This window comes from Parus major, chromosome 3, assembly GCF_001522545.3.
Source record: "Parus major isolate Abel chromosome 3, Parus_major1.1, whole genome shotgun sequence".
NCBI lineage: Eukaryota > Metazoa > Chordata > Aves > Passeriformes > Paridae > Parus > Parus major.
The window spans coordinates 6,537,759-6,562,083 of NC_031770.1; the positions used below are offsets into that span (position 1 = coordinate 6,537,759).

Below are 24,325 nucleotides of genomic sequence, written 5' to 3' on the forward strand. Positions count from 1 at the left end.
AAAACCAGACAAACTTGCAAGTGTCAAATCTCATCCTTTTTCAAGAGGTTTTTAATAAATTTTTGAATGCTGCTTGATGGATTTGATACTTAGATGTGCAAAATGTTACATTTGTGCTATATTTATTCTGCTAATTAAAAAAAAAATCGGCATTGATTTTCCTTGATAAAGAAGGAAAAGGATTTTTTCGCTGTCACTTCAATTCTAATCTTTCCCTGAGGAGAGTAAAATCTAATAATAAATTGACTTCAGGTTAAGGTGCAACTGTCTGTATTGATAGTCCTGGCAGTGAGCTGTGCCCTAACCAGCTCAGAATAATCAGCTGTATTGCATATACATCTTGATGCACATCTAGCACATTAGAGGCATATGGATACATATGTGCATGTATTACATGAACAGCGATACATCTGGTACTGCAGCATGCCCCTGTCCCATCATGTGGCACAGAATAGCGAGCTGTGGAAATGCTAAGAGTTTGGAAATGCTGCAGCTATCCTGTTGACTTTTTTTTTTTTACTGAGATTCTTTTAAGATGATAGTAGTATTTTTCAAAAACGTTGTGTATTTGGTATTTTTCATGCCTGACTTAGCTGTATTAGTTAACAGATTCCAGGGTTATGTTGCTGTGCCATGTTGCTAAGCCTTAACACAGATCTGTGGGATGCTTATAAAAGATGTATATGGTACTCATCCAGCTATCTCTCAGCTTAATTCCAAGGCTGGCCCAGTGCTTATGGCACTGGTTAGAAATTACAGTACATATTCCTAGAGAATTCCAAAGGGCATGTGAAAAATAATTAGATTTTACCAGGTCACAGCTGCTCTGGAGCACTGAAAGGTCTTTAATGTGCTGTTGCAAGCAGATTTTTGACTGTATTCTTTTATGTAAAGTCCATAAATATACTTCTTAAGAATGTGGGTAGCCTTTAAAATACTCTTGTCAAAAAACCTCTTGTACATGGACATCTTGACCACGTTCTCCATTTTTTTTCTTAAAATTTAGGAATTCAAGGTGTCTTCAATTCCAGGAGGATGGAGAAGTTCTGTTGATAAGGATGGAGTTACTCATATGTTGGGAATAAAAATATGAATATTTAACACTGCTGTGCCAAAGCCTAGGAATATAATGAAAGATTTTAATTGAATTTCTAAGTTAAAATAGTGTTTTACTTGTATTTTGTTTATAGAATTAATTCATGCTCATGACACTGAGATTAAAGTTCTTGTCAGCCCTACAGGGAAATTACCTTTTGGAAGACATGGTAATCTTGTTAATGCTTCATGGGCTGAGAGGGTTTAAAAGGTGTCGGGTGGGAAATTCAGAGTACTCACGCTACATAATGTCTTTCACAGAATTTTACTGCAAGTTTATAACACAAGTTTATAGCTCTTGTAGGGTGCTATTAGGTCAATGTGGTAATGATGATGCCTTTTTTTTCTTTTTTTTTTTTTTTTTTCTTTCCCTGAACATCCTGATGGTGTGATAACAATTGAAGTTCTGGGAACTCCCTCAGCCAAGGGTTGACCCGAATGACTCTCCCTGTGACTTGACAGGCTTTTTGGATATCCTTTGTCCTGCTGTAGATCAGGTTCCCGTCACAGACATTTCCAGGCAGGACATTTATGAAATATTGAATAACCAAACACCTTGATTGGGAAGTGAAATTGAATCTGAGATCACTCATCCTCAGTGAAGGAGAGGGCTGTCTGTCTTCAAGAATCAAAACTGAACCCTTGCTTCGTTGAGCATCTCAAGGACAGATTTCTGTCAGATAGAGCTGAGAATAAGAGCTTGGTATTCAGTGGAATAAGCTGAAATGAGTGTTAGTGGGTTTTAGCTTCAGGCTTTTATGAGGTTATATTGATTTTCCAAAGCAAGCTGTCCCAAATCCAAGTTAGGCATAGGCTGATTTGTAGAGACATGTAAGGAAAGAGGACACTACGATATGTGAACTTCAGTATGATACATGTTCTCTAAGATTTCCTGATACTCACTAAGTAGAGTTTCTCAGTAGATATATACTGCATTTCCTATTAGATTTTAGTCTTTAAGTGGTTGGAACCATTTTTGAATTAGAATCCAGTTTTGGATATATTCCTTCCAAGTATGAATATCTGTCAAATTCAGCTTTCAGCATTGTACATGTACATAGAGTACCTTGTCAAAGTTGGTGCAACAGCTCTGTATCAAATGCAACAAAAATGGGAGTGTAATCATGCAAGACAGTCCACAGCAGAGCTAGAAAGGTATGAAGAGTCTAAATACTCATTTAAAATCAGGTGGGCTCAAGTGTGCTTCTTTCTTTTCCCCTACCAGAGGAATGTGAGAGATAATAGTTGTAATTGTGGTTATTTTGTCTCTCTGTAAAGGCCAGGAGGTTAGACCTCTGCACCTGTATTTTCTGCCATTCCTCCCTCTTCTCTCCATGCTTTCTCCCCATTCTTCTTTCCAGCTCTCCTAAACAGCCCCAGGGAAAAGCCCTGTCAATTCAGAAACACCAGTGATGCAATCACATCTGTATTTTCCCTAAGGCAAATAAACAGCTTTGCTTGTGAGATCATGTGCTATGGACAGCAAAATTAAGTAACTTAATAGGGTACTTGAAATTGCAAAGCCTTTGAGTAAGGTATTTATTTTTTATTATTTAGTGGACATACTGCAATGGGTAAAGAAAGCTGTCCATTCCAGGAAAGCTTGCTCCTAATGCTTAAAGTTGATATTTGTATCAATTTCCTCTTATTTGTTAGATGTCAAATCATGAAGCCATCATGACAACATTTTTAGGAGAAACAGTGCTAACTCCTTCACAGCTATGAAGAACATGGAGTTTTTTCTTGCTTACTTGACGAAGTAAGCAATGCTGTCAGAACAGAATAGACTTTCCTTTCGCTTGATGTGGCTTTGAAAGTGTGTTAAAAGGAGGAAAAAGAGTGTTCCTCCAAAACAACCTTGAAAACCTTAACTGAGATTGTTAGTAATGTCTAGTTGTATGTGTGAGGAAGAATCTTGTGAAGGAAAAAACCTGCTGTTCTGCCCTCAGGGTAGTTCTGCATTTGCAAATTCACATTTTTATGGATGAGGCCTGTACTGAGCTGAACAAAGTGGTAAATGCATTTTTACACCTGCCTCTATATAAAGAGTTCCAGTAGTACAGAAATACACTAAAAAAAACCAACCAACCTGAAACCTTCTGAAATGGCAGAAAAAAAAAAAAAATCTGGTGCAATTTTGGTCTTGGGCTCTTTCTTGGAGCTTTGTTTGCTGCTTATGCAACAGTTGCCCAGAAGGAGCCTTCAAGGGGAGAGAGATATGCAAGGCAGGGGTGATTTGGGGCTTGCTAAGAAGGGGCTTGGGGTGGATGAGTCCTTTCTGTCCATGTTCCTGTTTTGCCTGTTAATGTTGGAACTCATTGCTGCTTCTGCTCTTGCCTGTTTAGATACTGGTCAGACAGTCAGTCGGGCAAAATTCATGTTTCTTGTTATCTTTTCATATGCAGTTTTCATAAATGTCAGTTCTTCATAGGTTTATTCTGGAAGCTTGAAAGTCACATGCTTTCTCCCAAGTCTATTTGCAGGCCGTGAAAATAGTTCTTCTGGTCCTTTCTCTTTGTTTTTACTTCCTGATAGCCCCAGAGGATTTTCCGCCTTTGTCTTTCCTCTCTCTGCACTCGGCCTCCCTCTGCCAGGCTTTCTGCATACGCCCTGCCTCTTACCCACCTCCTCTCCTCCTCCCGCAGTGCCCAACAGTTGTTTCTCCACACATCAACCCACATGGGAACATTCACATTCCAGCTTCTTATGCAGCCGGCAGAAGCTGCTTCTGCTGAACTCTTTTCTCTCCCTCACTGTCCTTCTTTGGCCCCTTTTACATGTTAGAGAGTTTCCTGTTTTCTTTCCTCCTCCTATTGGTTGAGCAGTTTCACTTAGGTCTAATCTGGTAAAATTACAGTAGCCAAGTTTTCTGCACTTGTATAATGTATGAGTTCCTCAGTTTGAATATTTAGCATTCTTGGTAAACTCAAAGCAAGTGTATGGGGATACAGTGCTGCTGAAGGCATTAGGCGGTGATCTGTAATCTCTACAAAAATGTACACCCCCTGCTTTGCAGGCAAATCAAATCAAAGCATTAGCACACTATTTTGGCCAAATGCACCACCCCAGTTGTTTGTGTCTAGTCTGTGTTAGCATCTAGCAATGAGCCGGAGTCTGTGCATTTGCTGATTTGCTTGTGTAATACCTGGGTTTGAAATTACGAAAGACTGTGCCAGCGTTGAATATATGAATAACTCAAAAGTGTTTATTCTCAGGAAGGACTAAGTTTACATTGTCTGAACAGATTTATTTAGTCGTGAGCAGGGGTTATTATTCTGTCTTCTTCTGTTCAGCAAGAGAGGCTGTTTCTGGAATGGCTTTGCACAACAGCAGTTAATAGGGTTGGCAGAAAGTTATGGGTTGATATGGTCATTAAAAGTGAGTTAACAGGAATTTTGAAATTTCCCTGGCCATGAGAAATGTAGTGATGAAATTCTGACTCAGGAAAAGGACACACATGCAGAAACTTTATCTTGGTTGAGAAGACAAGTAAGTTTTGTACGAGGCTGAACCCCACCAGCACCATCTGTGTGAATTGGTGTGGGCGCTGGCGTGTTTTCAGCATCTGCTGGCTGAATGCGCTGTGGAAAGATCCTTGAAGCTAAACAGGAAAAAAAAAAAAAAGTTGTAAGGCATATGTGTGTGTTCTCTCCCATTTCCTTTCCTAGTAGTACATTATTAATGGTGATTTTACTTTTTACCTGTGAAATTTTATTTAGATTTTACCTCAAATGCGAAGGAGATCTCATTCCTAAAGCACTGGTGTGCTCAGCAGAGGCAGCCTTTTTCCTTTGAGTCTCAGAAACACATTCATTCATGTTGGTGGGTTTTCTAGGTATTCCTAGGGCAGTCCTCCTTCAGTTTTCACCCAGTTCCAACACCTGGAATGACTAGGGACACTGAGGAGTAAGAGAAGCTCTCCCTCACCAGGTGTCTGCCCAGAATTGCTCGTAAGCAGGGAAGTGAGGAGAAGGCCTGAGACCTGGGAATTACTTTGAGCAGGTGATGGACATACATTATTTAGTGGGTATGACTTGCTGCTGCTGAGGATGAAGTTCACTGAAGTGGTAAGAGGCTGAATTTTCATGGGAATTGGAATCTGAAATTCATTTCAAGCTTTGTATCTGGAGCAGTGTTCCTCATTTTCATTTTTTCCTCCCCCCTTCCTTAATCCGTCTTTAATCTCCTTCCTCAAAGGTTTTGTTCTTAGGCCTTTGGTGAACGCACACTAATTGCTGCTGCCAGTCCCAAGGCCTTCAGGGTACTGTTGGGAGTCCTAAAGGGAAGTTACCTGTAGGAACCCATAAGAGACCTTCAGCTCTGTGACTCAGGAAAACAAAGGCATTTTGGCTGACCTCGGGATGGATGGAGCTGTGCGTGATGTGCAGCACGTAAGAGAGTTGACTTGCCTGTGAAGGTGACAACAGCAGCTTTGTTGGTGAAGAACACAGTCTGACTCTTTCTTTGAATTCCTTGTTTCTCCTCTCACCTTACAAATAAGAGAACCACACTCCTGCCTTTCACATATAAAGCTGAGTGTGTTTTTGTCTCCTCTGAGAGTGGTCTACACTGTAGTGGCTTTGTGTCCAATTCATTGGTGGGCAAAAGATTTTGAAAGCTGCTTTACCACTACTCTTCCACCTGCTTCTCCACCTAAACCTCACTGCTTTTCACTGAAGGTTTGTGACATTAATGCCAGGCTTCATCTCCACTGCCTTTTGTAAAAAATGTCAAAGGCAGGCCTAGCTCTGCCAGGACAGCAGGTTAAGCACAAGGCCTGTAGCACAGTCCATTACAATGTAAGTGATGCCATGGGTAGAAAGATCAGTGATACACCCTCCTGAGTGGTTTGGCTTTTCATTTGGCTTGGTACTCTAGATGTGTTTTAAAACCAGAATATAAATCTATTTGTAATCTTAGGGTATTTTTACAAAATCTCAGTTTTGCACATTGCTGTGAAAGCAAAAGCTGTGTGGTGGAGGTATTGACAGGGCTAGCTGGACCCATGATCTGAATCAAATATGATGTGTCTGTAGTCCTAATTAAAGCATTACTGTATCTCTCCACATAAGCAGGCTTTCGGATACAGTAGAATGTGTGAGAACTATTTAATTACCACTTATTGACGAAGAAAATACGAAATCTTCATTTGAATGAGAGAAGCAGACACAATCCCTCATTAAAACTGGAGTAGTACTTGACCTTAGCAATGATTCTTTAAAATCATGCATTTCTCAAACCACCAGCAGCCCAAACTAGCACATCATTTATAGGTTTTGTTCACCTGATACGTACCTCAGTGTGTCTTCAGGTAGATTAAAAACCATGCAAGATGCTTGTTACAATAGCAACATAGTTTTGTACATAAAACCTCAAATCTTTTGCAAATAAATTGACCATAGTACCCCCTGAGATGCAAAGTATGATTTTTGAAGGTGATACTTGAAACATCTGCTTTTGTAGTTATAATGCACTGAAACCAAAAGTTTGCCTTGCAAATGCCAGCAGATGCAACACCCAAACTGCAGGAGAAGCTCAGGAAGAGCTGTTAACAGCTGCACTGGGAAATTACCTTCATATTTAAATATGAATGCATCTAAAAATAGCCCCAGTGAGAAATGAAAACTCCATTTGTTGTTAGCCTGCCTAGTATTTGTCTTTATTTCTAGTTGATGTTATTTTACATTATTGTTCGTGGATATAACAAAGCCTATTTCATTTCTTCTTGATCATTTTTCCCAGGGGTTGTAGAGAGGTTCTGATTGCAATTGTAAATTCTTTAGCGAACAAGTCGTGATTGCTATGGATTGTTCAGCCACAATCATTTTGAGCCTGTGCCGGGTCAGCTCTGTGCTCTCTGTGCTCTGTGCATGCAGTGGAGCCTAGAAGCACATAACGGAAGGGATTCAGGTTATTGAGTTCAGGTCCTCAGTACTCCAGGCAAGAGCATCTAAAAATGGGTCTGTGCAATACATCTGGTTGGCTGCTGCCGCAGAGGGCAGCCCCATCTCCGCTTTTGCATCAGCTTGTGTTTGGGCAGGCCTTTAGTCAGCTCAGCTGCCAAAAATGCAGACTTCCTCACAGAATGTGATATGTTTTGCTGGTGCTGCTTTTCCATGCAGCTCATGATGGAGCCAGACAAGTGCTGGTGCCTGTGGGACCATCCTGTTCCACGGCACTTTGGTTGTTGGATCAATTTGGTCGCTGCACTGTGGAGCTGAAGTTGCCTTTTGTGGTCAGCTTTAACTGTACTGCAGGTATGCTTTTTAGACAGGTGAAAAGACAAGTTTTAGGTCATTAGGTGCTCTATTTAGTCTCCATGGATTTAATGGAAACTTCCTGTGTATGTGTGCATGGAACGGTTTCAAGTCAAATCCATCCACTCGAAGAGCAGATGAGCCAGCTCTGAATGACAGCCAGCCACACGGCACGTCACAAATTGCTGCTGGCTCAGTTTCTCTTATTTGTTTATTTACTTCACCGTTCTGAGCTGCCTGCAGAACAACTGCAAAGCCCTGCTGCCTGCTAGTTACGGTTTTGCACCCACCATCGCCGTTCAAAACTGACTTCAATGCTGCATCTGTGAACTTCTGCCTCAGAGGTCTCGTACAGACATGTTCTTAGTAAATGTACGAGTTTGGCATATGCAGCTGTCAAATTTCTTACGGTTTATGTCGCCTGTCATATTACTACAAAAACATTTCTCTTCTTTGCTTTTCAATTTCTGAAACTAAAAAAAAAAACTACTCATCTCCTCCTGTAACCTGTAATTTTACATCTACTGTATTTTTAATAACAATAGATGCCATAACATGCTGGGGCTGTTACTGTGGAATTACTTTGTTGTTTTCCCGATGGTCTAAGGATTTTAATATGTTGGCCAAACGCCTTATTGAAAGGATTGTGGTATTGGCATGGAAACTGGCACTTTCATCAAATTGTGTGGCAGCTGTTCATTTTGTCGTGACTGTAGCAACCCTTTGCTCTCGCAATGTGGTGCTTGCGTTACTTAAGGTTTCAAGTAGAAACAGTCTCATGTAGCTATTGATGAGACGTGCAGCTTATTCTGGGAGTCCCTGAGCAGTGGGTGCTGCCAAAGACAGGGCAGGATCTCTTCACTCTTGTGACCAGTGACTCGAGGAAATAGAATGAAGCTGAGTTAGGGGAGGTTTAGATTGAGTATCAGGAAGGGGTTTTTTACCCACGGTGTGGGTGTGTAGTGAACAGGCTCCCCAGGGAGGTGGTCGCAGCACCAAGCCTGACAGAGCTCCAGAAGCATTTGCACAGTGCTCTTAGGCACATGGTGAGATTCTTGAGATGTGCTGTGCAGGGCCAGGAGCTGGACTCGGTGATGCCAATGTGTCCTTTCCAACTCAGCATAATCTGGGAATCTATGATTGTTAATCCTTTGTAGCCAGCTCTGAAGTCTACCTGCCTTCTCATCCTAGGGTTGTTTGGGTTCATTCCCTTCTTAGAGATGAAGAGAAGTTATTAACATTGACCATTAGCTGCTTTTGGAGTGACTGCTGGGAAAACATCACTGTACCTCTGTAAACCCAGGAATGCTGTGCAGAATCATAGAGAATGTCAGTTTGCCCTTTGCTATGGTACCCCAATCTGTAGAATGCTGTGTACTGAGAAAACATATTTACCTAAGCTGGGTCAGAGAGCCAGGAGGACACGGTAGGGATTTGAATTTTCATTTTGGTGAGCAAACACGTTGCTGTGTTGTGTTCGCGGCAAGAAGCAGAGGTAGATGGGAATGAAGGCAGCTGTGGCAGCCAAACCAGGAGTCATTTACCATGAGGCATCGCTGCAACAGGCACTGACCTGTTGCTGGCCTGTGAAGGGTTGTACCTTTCCACTTTGAAGCTCTACAAGTTTAATAGTTTTAACCCAAAGGCTTTCAAATTCTGTTGGATATCCATATAATACCATGGATAGCTTTGCATGCGTATTTTTTATTTCATCTCGTGGCAGTGATATGCTGCCTGGATTATAGGCATCTTTTTGAAATTGCTAATTAAGATTCCTTTAAAGTTTTTGGATTTGCAGACTGAGCTGTCTTCTGTATTGTTTCAAAAGTGGGTGTTATAAATTTTGTAGGCATTAGTGTGTTGTTTAGAAAACAGATGTTATTTGATATCTTCAAGTCATCTGACTTTTTCTGGGTAAGAGGGGGAGCACTGCAGACAAAGAGGAATTTTAAAACCTGGGCTCTCAATTTGTGTGTCCTGTGGCCTGCCAGCTCTTTTACCTTTTTTCTGGATGGCTTAGTCATCCATCCAGTTAGTGGTAAGTCTGCTTTTGTGTAGGCACTTGAGGCCTGTGTTTTGGGTCTGTTATTTGAAGTGGAGTTCATAGCATTTTAAATTTTAAAACCATTACTTTGTAATAGTATATTGCAGTGGTCTGCAGGAGAGAAAACAAATTGGTTAGTACAGGAGTAAATAATCTCCTAGAATAAGGAAAAAGAAAACGCATAGAAGAATGAAGGAAATATTTTATGGCTTCTAGAGCTTGTTTAATAATCAAATGTGACTGCTTTTCTCCCTGTCTGTGCTCTGCACACATATGCACATACATATTTTCCTTACATTCCAAATGTTTCTGATCAGAGCAGCTAGTTGCAGGCACAAATGCTGTTAGGAAAATATCAGTCCTAGAAACAGCAGCTATTGAAAGATTAGAAGTGACTGAAAACAAAATCTTGTAGAAGAATTTCTAATGTAATTGTAAAATAATTTGTTGCTGCTTTTGCTCTGCTATGGCATGATTAAGTACTGAATTTGAATCAGCTTTTAAAAGAAAATGCTTAGTTTCATTCCACAGCACAATTGGCAACTAAATAAAAGTTCAGACTGGATTTTTTTTTTTTTTTTCAGCCCTCTTTTCACAGAGAAAGAAAAATGTACATAGGGTCTTTTGTATTTTGCAGAGAGGAAGTCTAGCACAATAGACCGTCAGAGGAAAGCAATTCCGATAATCAGTTTTCTGTACTACTTATTACAACTGGTCAGGACTGAGGTTTAATTAAATTTTAGGGATAAAGGACAATAGAGTGTGCTAAGGATGGCGAGTCAGCTTAAACTTAGAATTTCCTGGCTTTAATCCATTTCTGTGCCAACTCAGTAGCACTTCAATGTATGACTTCAGATGGGGTTCCCTTCTATAGAAAGTAATAACTGTTGAGGTTTTAGAAGTTTACCAAGGTCTCTTTTGACTTCCAGAGTAATTAATCGTTCATGAGTGGGTAATGGGAGTGTGGCACCTGAGAATGCCCCCCTGTGTGCCAAGTTTCAGCAGTGTGGGTTTACACAGTAAGCTGGCAAGTTTGTCAGCTTGTCATTGTTTTTAAAACAATACTAAAATACAGTGATTTCAAAAGGATAGTTTATTGAGAGCAAATGGATTTTGACTCTTAAATGTTTTGTATCAAGTTGAGAGAAGATGAAAATAGCCTGGTGTGCCATTATGGCATTTAAAGTGACCTTCTGCATAATGGGGCCCAAATAACCTCCTGACACTATTTTTTGGTATCACAGCTGTCACAGGCACAGCTTCAAAAGGCATCCTGTCTTCCAAGGTGAAGAGTCTGCTGCATATCTTAAATATGAACTGTTGCATGCTCATCCTCCACACTGCCAGTTAAAACCTGTTCCAGTTTGTGGTCTGCCTGGTGGCAGTGGTGTTGGACATTGTCAGCAAGATGAGTAATCTGTGTGATGAGAATTGTCACATATTCTGGGGTTTGATGGCTGCTGGTAAATCACCCCTACCTTGCTGTTGGATGTGTATTAATTACATTCTTCTGCAACAAATTTTCTAGGTTTTGGAAGGTTTGGATTCCTTCTTTAGAGCTTTCCTGGTGCTTTTCTAGAGCCATTAACATTTTGTCACAGGATGGATACAGCTGCAGCAGTAATTGCTTCAGTTTGTCCTCGACCAACAGCACAAATTCAGAATAAAAAAGAATTAAACAAAATTTGAATTCTTTACTGATGACATTCACACTTTGGCATGATTTTAGCCATGCTTTTTGGTCAGACTGGCAGTCTACAGACCTTTTAAAAGCAGTTTTGTAGAATTCTATTTCTCAGGCACATCTGGAGTATTAAGAAAAAAGAAAAGCAGAAAGGACTACCTTGCAGGGTGCCTGGAATTTTGCTTTTGTGTTCTTTAATAGTCATAAGAAGCTTGAACTGGTACTTCTGCCCTGCACTGTACTTCTATACTTCTTTAATGTTTCTTAATGAGCAAGTGCCACTGTTTAGCATCCACTTACATAATTATTAAATAATTAAATAAAATATACTAATTGTGGAGAACCCCAAAACACTATGTTGAGATTTGTTTATTTTTCCCACTGTGAAAGAAGACACTGCTTCACAAACTTTCCTTTTCATGCTTTTTCCTTCACACACTTTATACTTTTGTGGATGATATGCTCAGCTAAACTGGCGTGTTATGCACAGTCTGTGCCGCACTTTTGCATTACAATAGTTTTTCTTCAGTAAAGATGTGATAAATTAAAAAAAACTAACAGGATAAATCAATACACAACCTGTTAATTTGTGGTCCTGCATGGTATGGGTTGGAATACCTAAAATTTGAAAAACTTTTAGGCTTAAAAAATATGCTTGAAATTAGTTAATTCTTATGCAGAATAATTTTATTGAATAAATTAGAAACCATAATAAAATGGAGGAGACACCTATGAATTTTGCTGATGCATGATTAAAGTGAAAACTGCTTCACACTACCTAATTGTATAAACAGTGTTAGTAAGCCTAATTTTATAGAATGTAAATATTTGGATTGGTATTTGTCATAGCATTTAGTTAGGACAAGCCCCTATACTGTATTTATTCCCAGCCTAAGACATATGCTGCTTTTACACAGATGTTCCAAATCAGTGTATTTGGGCTGCTTATTCCCACCTACTTTCATGAATCATTTGAAAAGGGAGGATGGAAACCAGTGACAATTTTAGCAAATGCAATTCCAGAAACTCATTAATAAGCACATTTCACACGCCCCCCAAACCTTGAATTAACAATAAATCTGATATGAGAATGTGAAAATGATACTACTGCCCATTTTTCCCAGTGTTTGTGCTGTGAATGGTACAGGGAAGGCTGCTCAGTGATGGGCTACATATTGCTTTTACAAAGACCAATTTTCTACTTCAGACAACAAAAGCTCTAGATTTTTTTTTGTTTTGTTTTGTTTTGGTTTTTTAAATTCTAATTGCTGAAAAATTATGTCAGCTAGTCTTGCTTATCATATAACAATAAAGCTTTAGGGCAATTGACCTGCTGACCTTAATTCCCAGGAAACTGTCACATTTCTTCTTTATTCCTTTGTTCATCCTAACAATGTGACCCAAAATACTACCGAGCTTTAAAGTTTCTCAGCGTAGTAAGGTCAAGCTTTAGTCACCATAGTTACAGTTCAGCTCCGCAGGTCAGAGGGCAAATAGATTAATGATGTCAGACACATCTTTAAATGGTTCTTACACTGCTTCGCCATGCGGTGAGCAGCTGAGCATATTTGAGATGACAAAGGCCTCCTTAAGTCTTGCTAATAGGAGGATCTTTGGAGACATCTGATGGAAAGGTCCTTTCCGCTGCCTTCAATATCGAGCGGTGGTGGGCACCGGCGGCGGCTGCTTCGCTTCACACTGTCAGAAGAATATTGCAAAGGGGGGATAAATAGCTGCTGCTCCCTTGTGCCTTTCGTTCTGGGCATCCGATTCCTTTGTCCAGGATTCAGTCCAGTGGTTAAAAGCCTCAGAGAGGATGTAAAACAGTAAGATGGAAGAATATATTGCAATTCTTGATGAAAGACATGCGCTTTCCTCCACAGTGGTGAGGTGAAACCAAGAGATCTGTGGTTGGCGTGCCTGTTTCCTGGTAGTTATTAATAAAAGCCCTTCTTCATACATGTAATAGTCAGATATTAAAAACATATCTTCATTCTTCCTCTAGATAATGAAACTTTTTAAATTAAAAAAGGAAATATGGCTCACTTGATGACTTAAACGGGTTCCTTATGGAATAGGCCTTGGTGGTTCGGTCTCACGTAGCCCGTTTGTATCAGAATTCAACAGGACTAAGTAGCTGTTTGATCATTTTACTTTACAGGCAAGAATGTTTTTCCTTTATAAGATCTTATTACTTGCACACCTGCACTATTGCACTTTTTTCAGAGAGTGATGCATATTGCACAAAAACGAGAAGCTCTGGGTGACTTGACATCATTGCTATGGTAGTTAAAAAAACCCCAAAAATAAACTGAAAAGCCCCCAAACCCTAGCAAAGCACTTTCACATGCACTATATCCCAGTATCTTCAGCAAGCTTCTGATTTTGAAATCTGTGTGAACCATGAATTTATTCTTGAAATGGAAATCCAGCTAATGGCTTGTGTAGGTCTATAAACTGAATAAAAAGAAGAAAAACTTATGTCCTGAAGTATGGAAGCAACATCAATATTTTTTTATTATATGTGTACACTGTCCTTCATCAAAATGCATTATCAATTCATCATTGGGTAGCTGACAGCAGGGAAGTAGGAGCTGTTGATGTAAAACTAATTTAGATGAAGAGGGGAGTCAGAGCCTTTCTGCAACAGTGTCCTGATGCTGCTGGATGGAAGAATATTGTCAGTCCTGCAGAGGACTTTGTTACCTGGTGCTGCATTGCAACTTTGTGACTGGCAGAACTGTGTAGTATTTCCTCTTCAATCCTCTGGAATTAATTGCAGGAGGAGAATTTGGACACCCAATGGTCAGCAAAATAAATGCTGATCTGTTGGGTTTTATTCTATTGGGCTGTATCAAGGGCATAACAAACAAATATTTATGTTTTTTCAGAGTCTTTAATATATTACTTATGCCTCTGAAAGGTGCACTGTTAGCTTTTTGGATCCTTTTAATAAGCCTTTTTTATCTTTGTATTTGATATTTAACAGATTCTGTTCCCTTCAGCTGAAGTTCTGAGAGTGCAGTGTTGTTGTTATTCTAATACTAATGAAGATTAGACCACTCTAATCAGGTTTAAATATTTTTTTTTGTTGTTGCTGTGAGATGAAAAAAGAAGCTCCTTATTTTCTGGTATTACTTTTCCGGCCTTGTAGGGTATATTATAGCCTCTTTCTCTATAGCTTTCTCATTCCCTTGGCCAAGTGCAAAGTTTCCTTTTCTTCCTCAGAGCACTAATCTAGTACTTGAATTAAGTGCTGCCCCATTTCTTGTGTTCAGAGGTGGCCTTCTCCACCAGTCCAAATTGTTTCACTGATACTCACATCCTCCCTTGTGAGAAGTTGCTAGTTTTGAACCTGCTTTTTCACCTGAAGTAAGTTTTGATTCCATCAATGCAGAGTCATGCATGGAAAGTTTTGGGTTGGAAGGGACCTTAACTTAACAATCATCCAGTTCCAACCTCCTGCCACCGACAGGAACACTTTCCACTAGACTGGGTTGCTCAAAGCCCTTTTCAGCCTGACCTCAAACAGTTCCAGAGATGGATCATCCACAACGTCTCTGGACAGCCTGTTTCAGTGCCACCCTCACAGTAAATAATTTTTTCTTAATATCTAATCTAAACCTACTCTCTGTCCATTTGGATCTATTCCCCCTTGTCCTGTCAGTCTGTGCTCTTCTTTCTTACTAAATATCAATTAATTTAAAACCAACACATAATCCCTCTCCATCTTTCTTGCAGACTCTCTTCGGATACTGGGAATGTCACCCCTAAGCCTTCTGTTGTATAAATTTTTTCAAGCTTATTAGGGTTTTTGAGACTTTCACATGTCAGCTGCATTTAAGAAGTTAACTGATATTTTTGAAGAATATTTCTCGTAAAGAGTGAGTTTGTCTTGGCCTTGGGAAAACTGAGGAGTTCCATGTGTGTGGCATACCTGGATATACTAAATACTGCAGCTGGGTCTGTGGCATGGAACCAAGTGGGAGAGGGGGTGTGACTACACAAGAACCAGGGCAGAGCACCAACAATTCACATTTGTGGTAAATCATGGATAGAGCACTGGGTACCGAAGGAGTGAGGCACTGCTGGTCCTTGTACAGCTGCCATACCAGGACTGGGAGAGAGCTGTTTCCAGACAAAGATATTCTGATTCAAGGTGAAAAAGCAGCTGCTGCAAACTTTCTGTAGGAAACTCTTCCACTTGTTTCCTCACAGCTCTCTGCACCTTTCAGTTCTTTATCGGTAGAACAGCTCAGCTAAGGGACTTCTAAATGTGGCAGGTTCTGGACTGACAGCACTTGTATCCCCTGGGAGCTGTCAGATACTGTTGCTGGGGTTCCATTTGCCTGTGATCCTTCAATGATTACTAATGACACTATTTCTTTATGGTCATTATTTTGAGGGAATTTTATGTGATTGACAGAACCACATAATTAAAAAAGATGAAAAAAAAAAAAATCCACCCCACACTTTGAGCTAGCCAGCTCTCAAAATGTGCTTTGTGATGTGGGAAAATGTGTTTGTCATTTTGTAGATGTGTTGATTTAGACATTGATGATGCAACTTAAGATCCCTTGGCTTCTAGAGCCTTACTGTGTGTGCTTTATTGGCCTGTCTGAATCGTTAGGAACTGCATCTCAAATGGAATTATTATTCTGTAACGCTGCAGCAGACAAAAGTTAGCCTCAGTTTCCATGTCCTATTCGTGAAGTGTGTTAGAGGGGCTTCTATCTCCTTAACAGATGGACAGTGATTCTCTGCTGGATGCAGAATATTTGGATATAATAAACTAATTGTAAACCTGGTTAAACAAATGCTAGAATAGTAAAAAATGTATTAGAATCTCTGGCTACAAATTTTCATGCCATATCCTTCCAAAAACCCCACCAACATCAAAGGAATTTGCCAGTTTATTAGTGAATTCTGGTAGGTTTTAATTCAAATGTTTTGACAGATGTTGTAGCCACATGTTCTGATAGATTTTTTGTATCCATTAAGCACCTATATCCTTCACTAGCTTCAGCCACAGCACGAGAGCTGGCAGTGCCTTTGCAAAACCTCTGCAGAAAGGGACTCCCTTTGTCCAGCTCCAGAGATCCCTTGGAATGACCGACAGCAGAGCTTGCTTTCCCTGCTTTGAACATCCAGAGCCCTTTCGTTTGCAGCCACTTTTAGGAGTTCCATGAATTTTCTTTGTGCTCCAAAGCGTTGCTCCTCCACTCATCCCTGCATCGGAGCTTTCATTCCTGGTGAAACTCAAGGCACTGTTCTGGCCCACGTCTTCCCCTATCTGAAAGTAATTCTTCTTCCTGATGGTCTTGAGGGCAGCCTGTGCTAGTCACGTCAAAGGTCTGGTTTCTTTCAGGGCAGTGCTTGATAGGGATGGAAATTTCCACAATCCTTTCCTGATGTTAATAGAGGAGCTCTGATTTATGAGAGATATAATTCTTCCAGTTTTAACTTTTACAATTCATGAAGCCGCTCGTGCCTGGGGTATTATTAGATTAGGTATCCATTTTCTTAATAAAAAACGTGGATAAGTGGAGGCTCAACATGAAGATTCAGAAAGGGAACTGTAAAAAAATTACTGAATAATATAATTATTTTCCAGGATAATTTGTTTTATGCTAACCTTACTGTGCAAAATGTGCCCAAGCACAACTTGCAGTGAATTGCAGTCTACTCCTGAAAAACAATTTTCATGTATGATAATTAAGTAACTTCTGATAACTGTGTGCTATCAAGTACTGTGGGTTTTTTCTTTTTCAACACAGTGTATAACAAACCACTGCTGTCCACATCACTGCATCAAAATAAACCTGTTGAACTGAAGTTTTCACCATTTTTGTGTCTCAAAAAATTTATTTGGGAAGCTTGTAATGAAAACTTGCCAATGTGGAGTATATTCCCAGGACTTCAAAAGTGGCACAGAAGCAGCTTTTTCAAGGTGATTTACTAAAACTGGAGGTTGGAACATTGCATGTGTGGTGTGGTTATGTGAGTGACTTGTGTTCAGTGACTTTTAAGCCATTTACCAATTTAAGACAAATGGGAATTAAATGATGGGGGACGAAACCTGTAGTAGCCAAATCTACTGACATGCTGCCTTTTTAATGTGAAGTTTATAGAAACCCTTGAGTGTTGTGTCTGATCTGATTGTCTGCCATTATAAATGGTGTCTGGCAGAGTGGATGTAATTTGTGTACAGAATGAAACAAGTGCTTAAGGGTAAAAAGCAGCTTTTTTAATATAAACACTAGCATAATGAAGGCTGCTTATGGAGGCCTTGCTATTTTCCTGTATTAAATCTCATAATTTACTATGCACCCCTACTTAGGTAATGTTTCATTTTAATTCCATTCATAGTGAACATTTTTATTTTTATAAAGCATCTGAGATTTCTTTTTGGTCAAGAACTCTTTTGAAGTGCCCAGGAGTACTACTTGCAGCTGCATAAATGGTTTGGCACTGTAATTATGATCCCATTTCTCAAAAGTATATGAGAGAAGAAACAAAAAGGGGCTTCCCCTAGTCTTGTTTACATCAAAAAATGGCCAGAACAAATCAGAGACTATAAAAATAATAGTAGCAGATGTAGAGAAAGTCAGGAGCAGGCAAGGAGTTGTGGGAGGTACATTTTTTTTTACAGATGTTTAGAGCAGAAACTAAATAGTGTGACATACCTAATATTGTAAAAATAATATTTAAAAAGTTGATTTAGAAGCAGATTCAGAAAGAGGGAGGTGTTTTTCCCTTGATAGAACTGGAGATAGGGTAATCATCTTAGAGAACTCTTGAAAATCAAAAGGCATAAACAAAGTTCAATTTAGTTGTACATGTGTATCCTTTCAGCTGGCAGACCAAATTATTCTGATTGTTTCTCATCAGATTTTAGTCCTTCTGTTCCATGCTGTTTATATTAACTTCCATTAACCTACATGTTTTGAGTGAAAGTTTAAAATGGGCTATGAAAATTGCTTTCATCACTTCTTGATTTTAAAATAAGCATCAACACTGGATTGCTCTGTGCCTATAATAGATTAGTTTTAATCAATAGCGTATTGATAACGTACAATAACAACCCAGAATGACTGCATGCCTTTAAATGGAAGTTTAAATACTTAAATGTTTTTCTTTTTTTTTTTTTGGTCAGTGATTTGAATAGGTTTGCAGCACCCAAAGAAAAAGAGTTGTGTTTATTTAACCCTAGAGTTAGATATTTAGGAGTTTTTGCTTTTGCAGTTGAGATGTCTTACTGCATTTTAATATAATGGACTTAAAATAGTGAATCTATAAATTGAGAAGCCTGAACTTGCTGCTTCCATGTGCAGGTTAGCTTTGAGTTCATTTTCCATTCCTTCAAAATCATCAGTGATGAATATAGTCCAAGGATCCAAGAGTATATATATGCATATATTTTAAGCATTGTTGTTCACTGAATAATTAATGTGAAAGCTGCTCATAAAGCTTGGCCAGTAATGTACCTTTGAAAGGTATTACCATCAATATCTGACACGACTTTGATTTCCACTAATGATATGTAACCAGGAAGACTGCTTAATCTGTCACTGCATATAAATCACCGTAGCTGGGTGGTCAAGGAGACCACTGTATTTGGTAGTTTGAGAATGTAAATCCCTAATCCATCACTGGCAAACTGGATTTCTAAGTGCTGCTTTATATGTTCTGTTGTAGGTCTTTGTTTATAGCGTATTTCATGGGTTTGGAACTCCTAAGAGGTGAAACTGGGCAGAAAAGCATTTATTTAATGCTAAAATCCCAGCACATAATGCTCATTTAAATAAGGAGAGCTAAAATGTAGAGCAACAAAAGGTGAATAAACTATGAATGAGCTATGAACTACTAACCAGCTGTTACATTCCATTTTAGAAGCAAAACAAATTAATGCAAAGGAAGGGGGGGAAAAAAAACTAAGGAGAAAAGAAAAGGATTTTTGAAGCAGAACACAAATAAACAAGTAGTGCCAGGAATGGAGCAGGAGGCTGGCACAGGCAAGGGTGCAGGCATTAATTGTTTGGTAAGGCACACACAGACATGGGGTGTGTGAACATGGGGTGTTTTATCCTCACTCTCCAGCTGAAGAAGTAAAGATGCTTTAGCCAGTGCTATGGAAAGTCTTGGTATAGAGCCAAGATTGGAACTGGGTTTGATCAGCCTTCAGTGAGAAAGAAGCAAAGGCAATTAGAAAGCGATGAAGAAGCTGTCGACACACTTAAGCCTTTGCTGGGTGGAAAAATTATTCCCTGTAGTAAGTGACATGTTTGGGTGACAAAGTATCATCGACTTGGTAAGAAATTAGTTCATTTCATACAATTACTGCACTTACCTGCAGAATCACATCTTAGCCTGATCCTGTTGGAGGAAAGCAAAGGGAACAGTGGGGATTCATATTTCAGGTCTGGTGAACAGTGGAGAAACTATCCTTATTTTTTTTATGAAGCACTAACTGTCTTTAGTATCCAACTAAATTATTCCCTTTTGGGAAGGGAAAACAAAGAAGCCAGAGGATAATGGAGATGTGAGCGGTAAGTGTGATGAGTTGAAATAATCAGGCATTGCCGGAGAAAAAACTTTTTGAGAATATTAAAAGTTTTACACAAAGAACATAGAGGAGTCTAAGTGAATCCCAGCCTTTTGTATGCATCACATGAAGTAAGCGTCCTGAAAAATAAATTACTGTTGAGTACTGTTTGACAGTCTGCAATGTATTGAAAACTGCTTAAATAATCATGAACAAAGCAGTGCAGTCAGTTGATGAATCGGTTGGCCATTTGCATTTTATGAAGATTTATTAGTATATATGTTATTTTAGGGCATCAGGCTGAAATGATAGATAAGTAAACCTGTGTACTTTGAAGATAATACTTAGTTTGAAGAAAAAGCCAATGTAGAAAATGAAATTGAGGAAAGGAAAAGGGAATTACCCTTCATGGAAAGTGTTTTGTGTATGCAGGGGAAAAAAGGCACCTGGTAAGTAAAAAAAATAGGTTAATAAGTGGTTATGGTGAGAAGGCACTTAGTAAATAACTAAAGTTATGGGTATTATATCGTAACTTGGTTGTTCTCTGAAGAATTGAAAGTTGGGGTTGTCCCCTAATTGCAAGTAAGTCAGGTACTCATTATACAAAGCAGCAGTGGCCATGCCTAGCCAGCCAAAGCCTCTGGAGCATCCCATCTCTCATTTTCAGAATCCCAGGAAGGTCAACCATAACCTCGAGATCTGCTGTCCCATGTTGTCTCTTCCCCCCTCTGTGCAAGTTGGTCTGAAGGTTGGATGGGAACAGAAAATTGCTAACTGAGCCCTCCCCTTGAAAGCTTCAGCTCTTCACTTTTTGCATCAAGCTGAAAATGGTTCTTGTGTCAAGAAGTAAAAGCAAGCTAATATGAATTTTTCCTTAGAAGTGAGAGGGTGAAGGATATGAGACAGGGATAAAGCATTGAACAGAACTTAAAAGGCAAAGCAACACTGCCGTGTCTTAATTGGATCCTATAAAAACATTTACATCAGTATGGTAGCTACCCTTTTGTCGTTGTTTTTGCAGTCTCTGAGACATTATAGAACAATCATTTAATTTCTATGTTTACTTTGAAATGAACTAATGCAGAGTGCTCAGTTTTTTGGTTTATGACTTGTGTTATTGCTTCACTGTATTAAAATCCTCTCAAAGTTCTTTAACCAGCACAGATCTGTTGATAATTGAAACCTAAGAATCAGCTCTCTAAACAAAGGTCAGATATTTTTTTTTTCTCCTATGCTAGAATAAATACTCATTAAATACATTCCATGGTAATAGAAAAGCTAAACTGAAAGAATATTTCTAGTTCTTTGGTTCCCTGTTTCTGGTGAGTAAGGGCATTTAGTAGTGTGCAGGAGTAGAGATTGTGAGGCTGATGTGGAAGCAAACCCTGAACAGGAGTTATTTGGTCCATAAAGCTTTCTGACTTAAAGTGAAATTATTTACAAATCCCAAAGTACCAAAAATTAATAGTCTGAGTTTCCTTGGTTTGGACAGAAGCAAACTGATTTTTTTAACTAATCTATGCACATCTTATATTACACTCTTAACAAATTTAGTTCTGCTATTAAGAAGCTTTCAAAAACAGAATAATATTCCCCCCTTATTTCTAGAAGTGAGTTTGGAGGGGCTTTCTGTGTCATTCTTAAAGCCCCACTGGTCATAGTTGACCCCTTAGTCTTTATACCCAGTGCAAAGTCCATGTCCTGCACCCAGTTTTCAGTTCTGTATTTAAGACTGTAACAGGAACTTGTAGCAGAGTGCAATTTTATACAGACATCTGGCTGACTTTCTTCCCCTGTTTAAGCAGAAACGAATATTCCTTCTGATTTTGGTGACAAGGTGTGTGTTCATAATTTGAGTACTGGTTCAGGACAGTAATTGCTACCGTGTGACATTTTGTGAATTGATGCCACAATTTGTCAGGTTTTCATGGATTTTAGAATTACAGTGGATCACCAGTCACTGCTGATTATTGCTTTGCAGCACAGAATTTTAAGAAGAAACAATGCAAAGATGAGGTTTCATGGTTAGAGCAAGCCCCAAGCTGCATTCAGTCCGATTCAAGGGAGGCTGATGAAGCGTTCTGGAGGAGCTTATTTCTGCCCATGATGAGCTGCTTAGTTGATTGAATAGGTGATTCAATTCCTGACAGCTGTCAATCTTGGTGTTTGCTTCTGAACTTCTGTTTTGCCTAATTCATCTTAACCTCTGATTTTCTTTTCAATTTTTTTTTTTTCCCCCTTCATCTCCTGTGCTCATTTCCATTCTGGTCTCCGTGTTGCCTCTTTTGCTTGGTGAACCTTTCATCACTTTCCTGGAGTCCCCTCCACGTGCAAAGATTAAAGCAGGCTGCTTATTTTAAATTCTAATTAAAAAATAAAATAAAATACAGAATCTGCAGAAAAGACATTGTATTTTAAAATCTTAAAAAGCAATCTAAAGATGAGTAATTAGCTTCCCTTTGTCCAGAATGGCTAAGATAAGATAGTGAGAGAGATATATAAAAGATACCACAGTTGGGAAATGGCTGGTCAAAAATCAAGACTAAAATACCAGAATTAATATGTATGTATCTGTCCAAACAAATCTTTAAATGTGCTTTGACCATCTCCTAAACTGAGTTCCACTGAATTTTCTTCCTAGGGGAAAAGAAAAACCCAACAGGAGAGGGATGTCTTTTAAAGTTTCTCAGAATTTATCCTAAATTAAATTTTTTTGTACACACAGCACTTATTCCACAGCCTAAGAATAAAGTATTGTTTTTGTTGTATCCAGTGGTGAATTATGAATAGGAATGCCTAAAACGTGGAACACTACAGTAGTTTCCAGACTATTGACTGAAATTAGAGATGTTTAATACTTCATTTCTTCTAGACTGACTCTCCAAGTACTGTAGTTGACTAACCTTGCAATTTTTAAAAATAATTAAAGTTACATACATCATGCTATTTATTGAACTGAAAATCAAATGCATTGTTTGTATAGGTAACACTGCTTAAATATTAAATACATTTTAAAACTGAAATTAGGTTACTCCAGTGCTAGAACACTGAAGCCTGGAGGCCTCGAGCACGTCCTCAGATATGCTGCAATTTTGGGACCTGTTGCATGCAGTCTGTCAGTGTTTGTGTCCCTGGCTCAGGAACATGTGAATAGTGCAGGAACTGAAGTAGCTAACTGATAAATTGTAATAAACTAATAGTTTTCAAGTCATTATGTGTGCCTATGTTTATGCTAATTTTTTTGGTAATACTTTACTCACTATTCTGGGTGAAATTCTCATGTTCTTGAAGGGATTTGGTCTTAAAACCTTAAAGTCTGTCCATTTAAAGTCTGCTCACTGTAATAATTTAAAGAGGAAAGACTGTCCTTTCTGTTGCTGCTCACAGCAAATCAGGAAAAGTGTAGTTGCCCTGTATTTAATTGTGAAGTTCAGCAAAGTTTTTTGTACCTCAGAAATACTTGGCCTGGCTCTGATTTATAGAAGATGAAATTATCAGTCACACACACGCACAAAACCTCCAAATGCTGTATTTGCTCAAAAATCAAGCGTGCAATTTAAAAATAATGTTTGCGTTCTGTTGTGAGCGTGACAATATTTCAGAATTAATGGAAAGCTCTTGTGCCTGTGGAAGCTTTGAAATGGGAAAGGAGATTTTATCTCTTCTCCTATTCTGATGCTCATGTGCTCCTCTGTGTCAGATCTGCAAATGTTTTGGATCCAGTACTGTGTGTTGCTAGGTGGCACAGATGATAAAAGATGAATTTTCCCCGTTCCTCTAAATGATTTTGTTTGTGGTTGATCCATGTGTAATGATGACTCTTTTTTCTGGGGGTGGTGTGATGGTGGGGAGGAGGAGAGGTGCTAAATTCAGGTTTATAAACTGAATAATAAAAGATGTTCACACCTTCAAAAATGTAATCAAAATGGTAGTTTGGCCAAAAGTGTGGTAGTTTTGCAAGTTTTTCTAACATGTTTATTCAAGAGTAAAGGGAGCTTTTCCAGGATGATGTACAACTGGGGCTGCTTTCCTGTATGTGGCTATAGATGATGGTTTTGCAGTACAGTATGTTGTTTGCTGAAAGGACAGGCACAGCATACAAAGGGTTGAAATGGATTTCTGGGCTCTTCCAGTCCAACCCTGTGTTAAGTTAGATCATTTTGCCCGGGGTAAAGTGTAGCCCAGCTTCCAATGGCTCCCAGGATGGAGATTGTACAACCTTTCTGGGCCATCTTCTAGTACTTAACTGCCCAAGTGATGTCTCACTGGAATTTCCAGTTAATGGAAATCTAAGATGCCAGGTGCCAGGACATCGTGTGGAGGATAGGTAAACATGCACTGGGATGTTTCTTAGTAGTCCAGTTTATTCTGTGTGGTGTGTGACATTTCTTGCCAGAGTAATTGAGGTAAATGCTTTGACATTCTGTGTTCTGCATCTGCTCTTTTGGTGTCTCTGTTGTGGAGGGAAAGATTGGTTGGACTCTGGCTAAGCTGACCACAAACATCATGTCCTGTTTATTCCTGAAGGCATGAGCATCGGGGCTTAGGAATCCTGCTTCAGGTCCTTAACACATGCCTGGAAAAATCTGTGTGTTTGAGTGATAGGATCCACTGATCATCAGTCCAAGGGATTTTGTTGCCTTCACTATCTGTGACAGCCCATCAATTGTCAGATCAGATTGTGTTCCTGCTGTAGATGC

General features: G+C 39.2%; 1 protein-coding gene across 5 annotated transcripts in view; it reads left to right on the forward strand.

Moving 5' to 3' along the window:
• The window catches only part of MACROD2 (mono-ADP ribosylhydrolase 2), an 850,223-nt gene that overhangs the window by 109,721 nt on the left and 716,177 nt on the right, over window positions 1–24,325 (forward strand). The gene's annotated exons all lie outside the window — the stretch shown is intronic.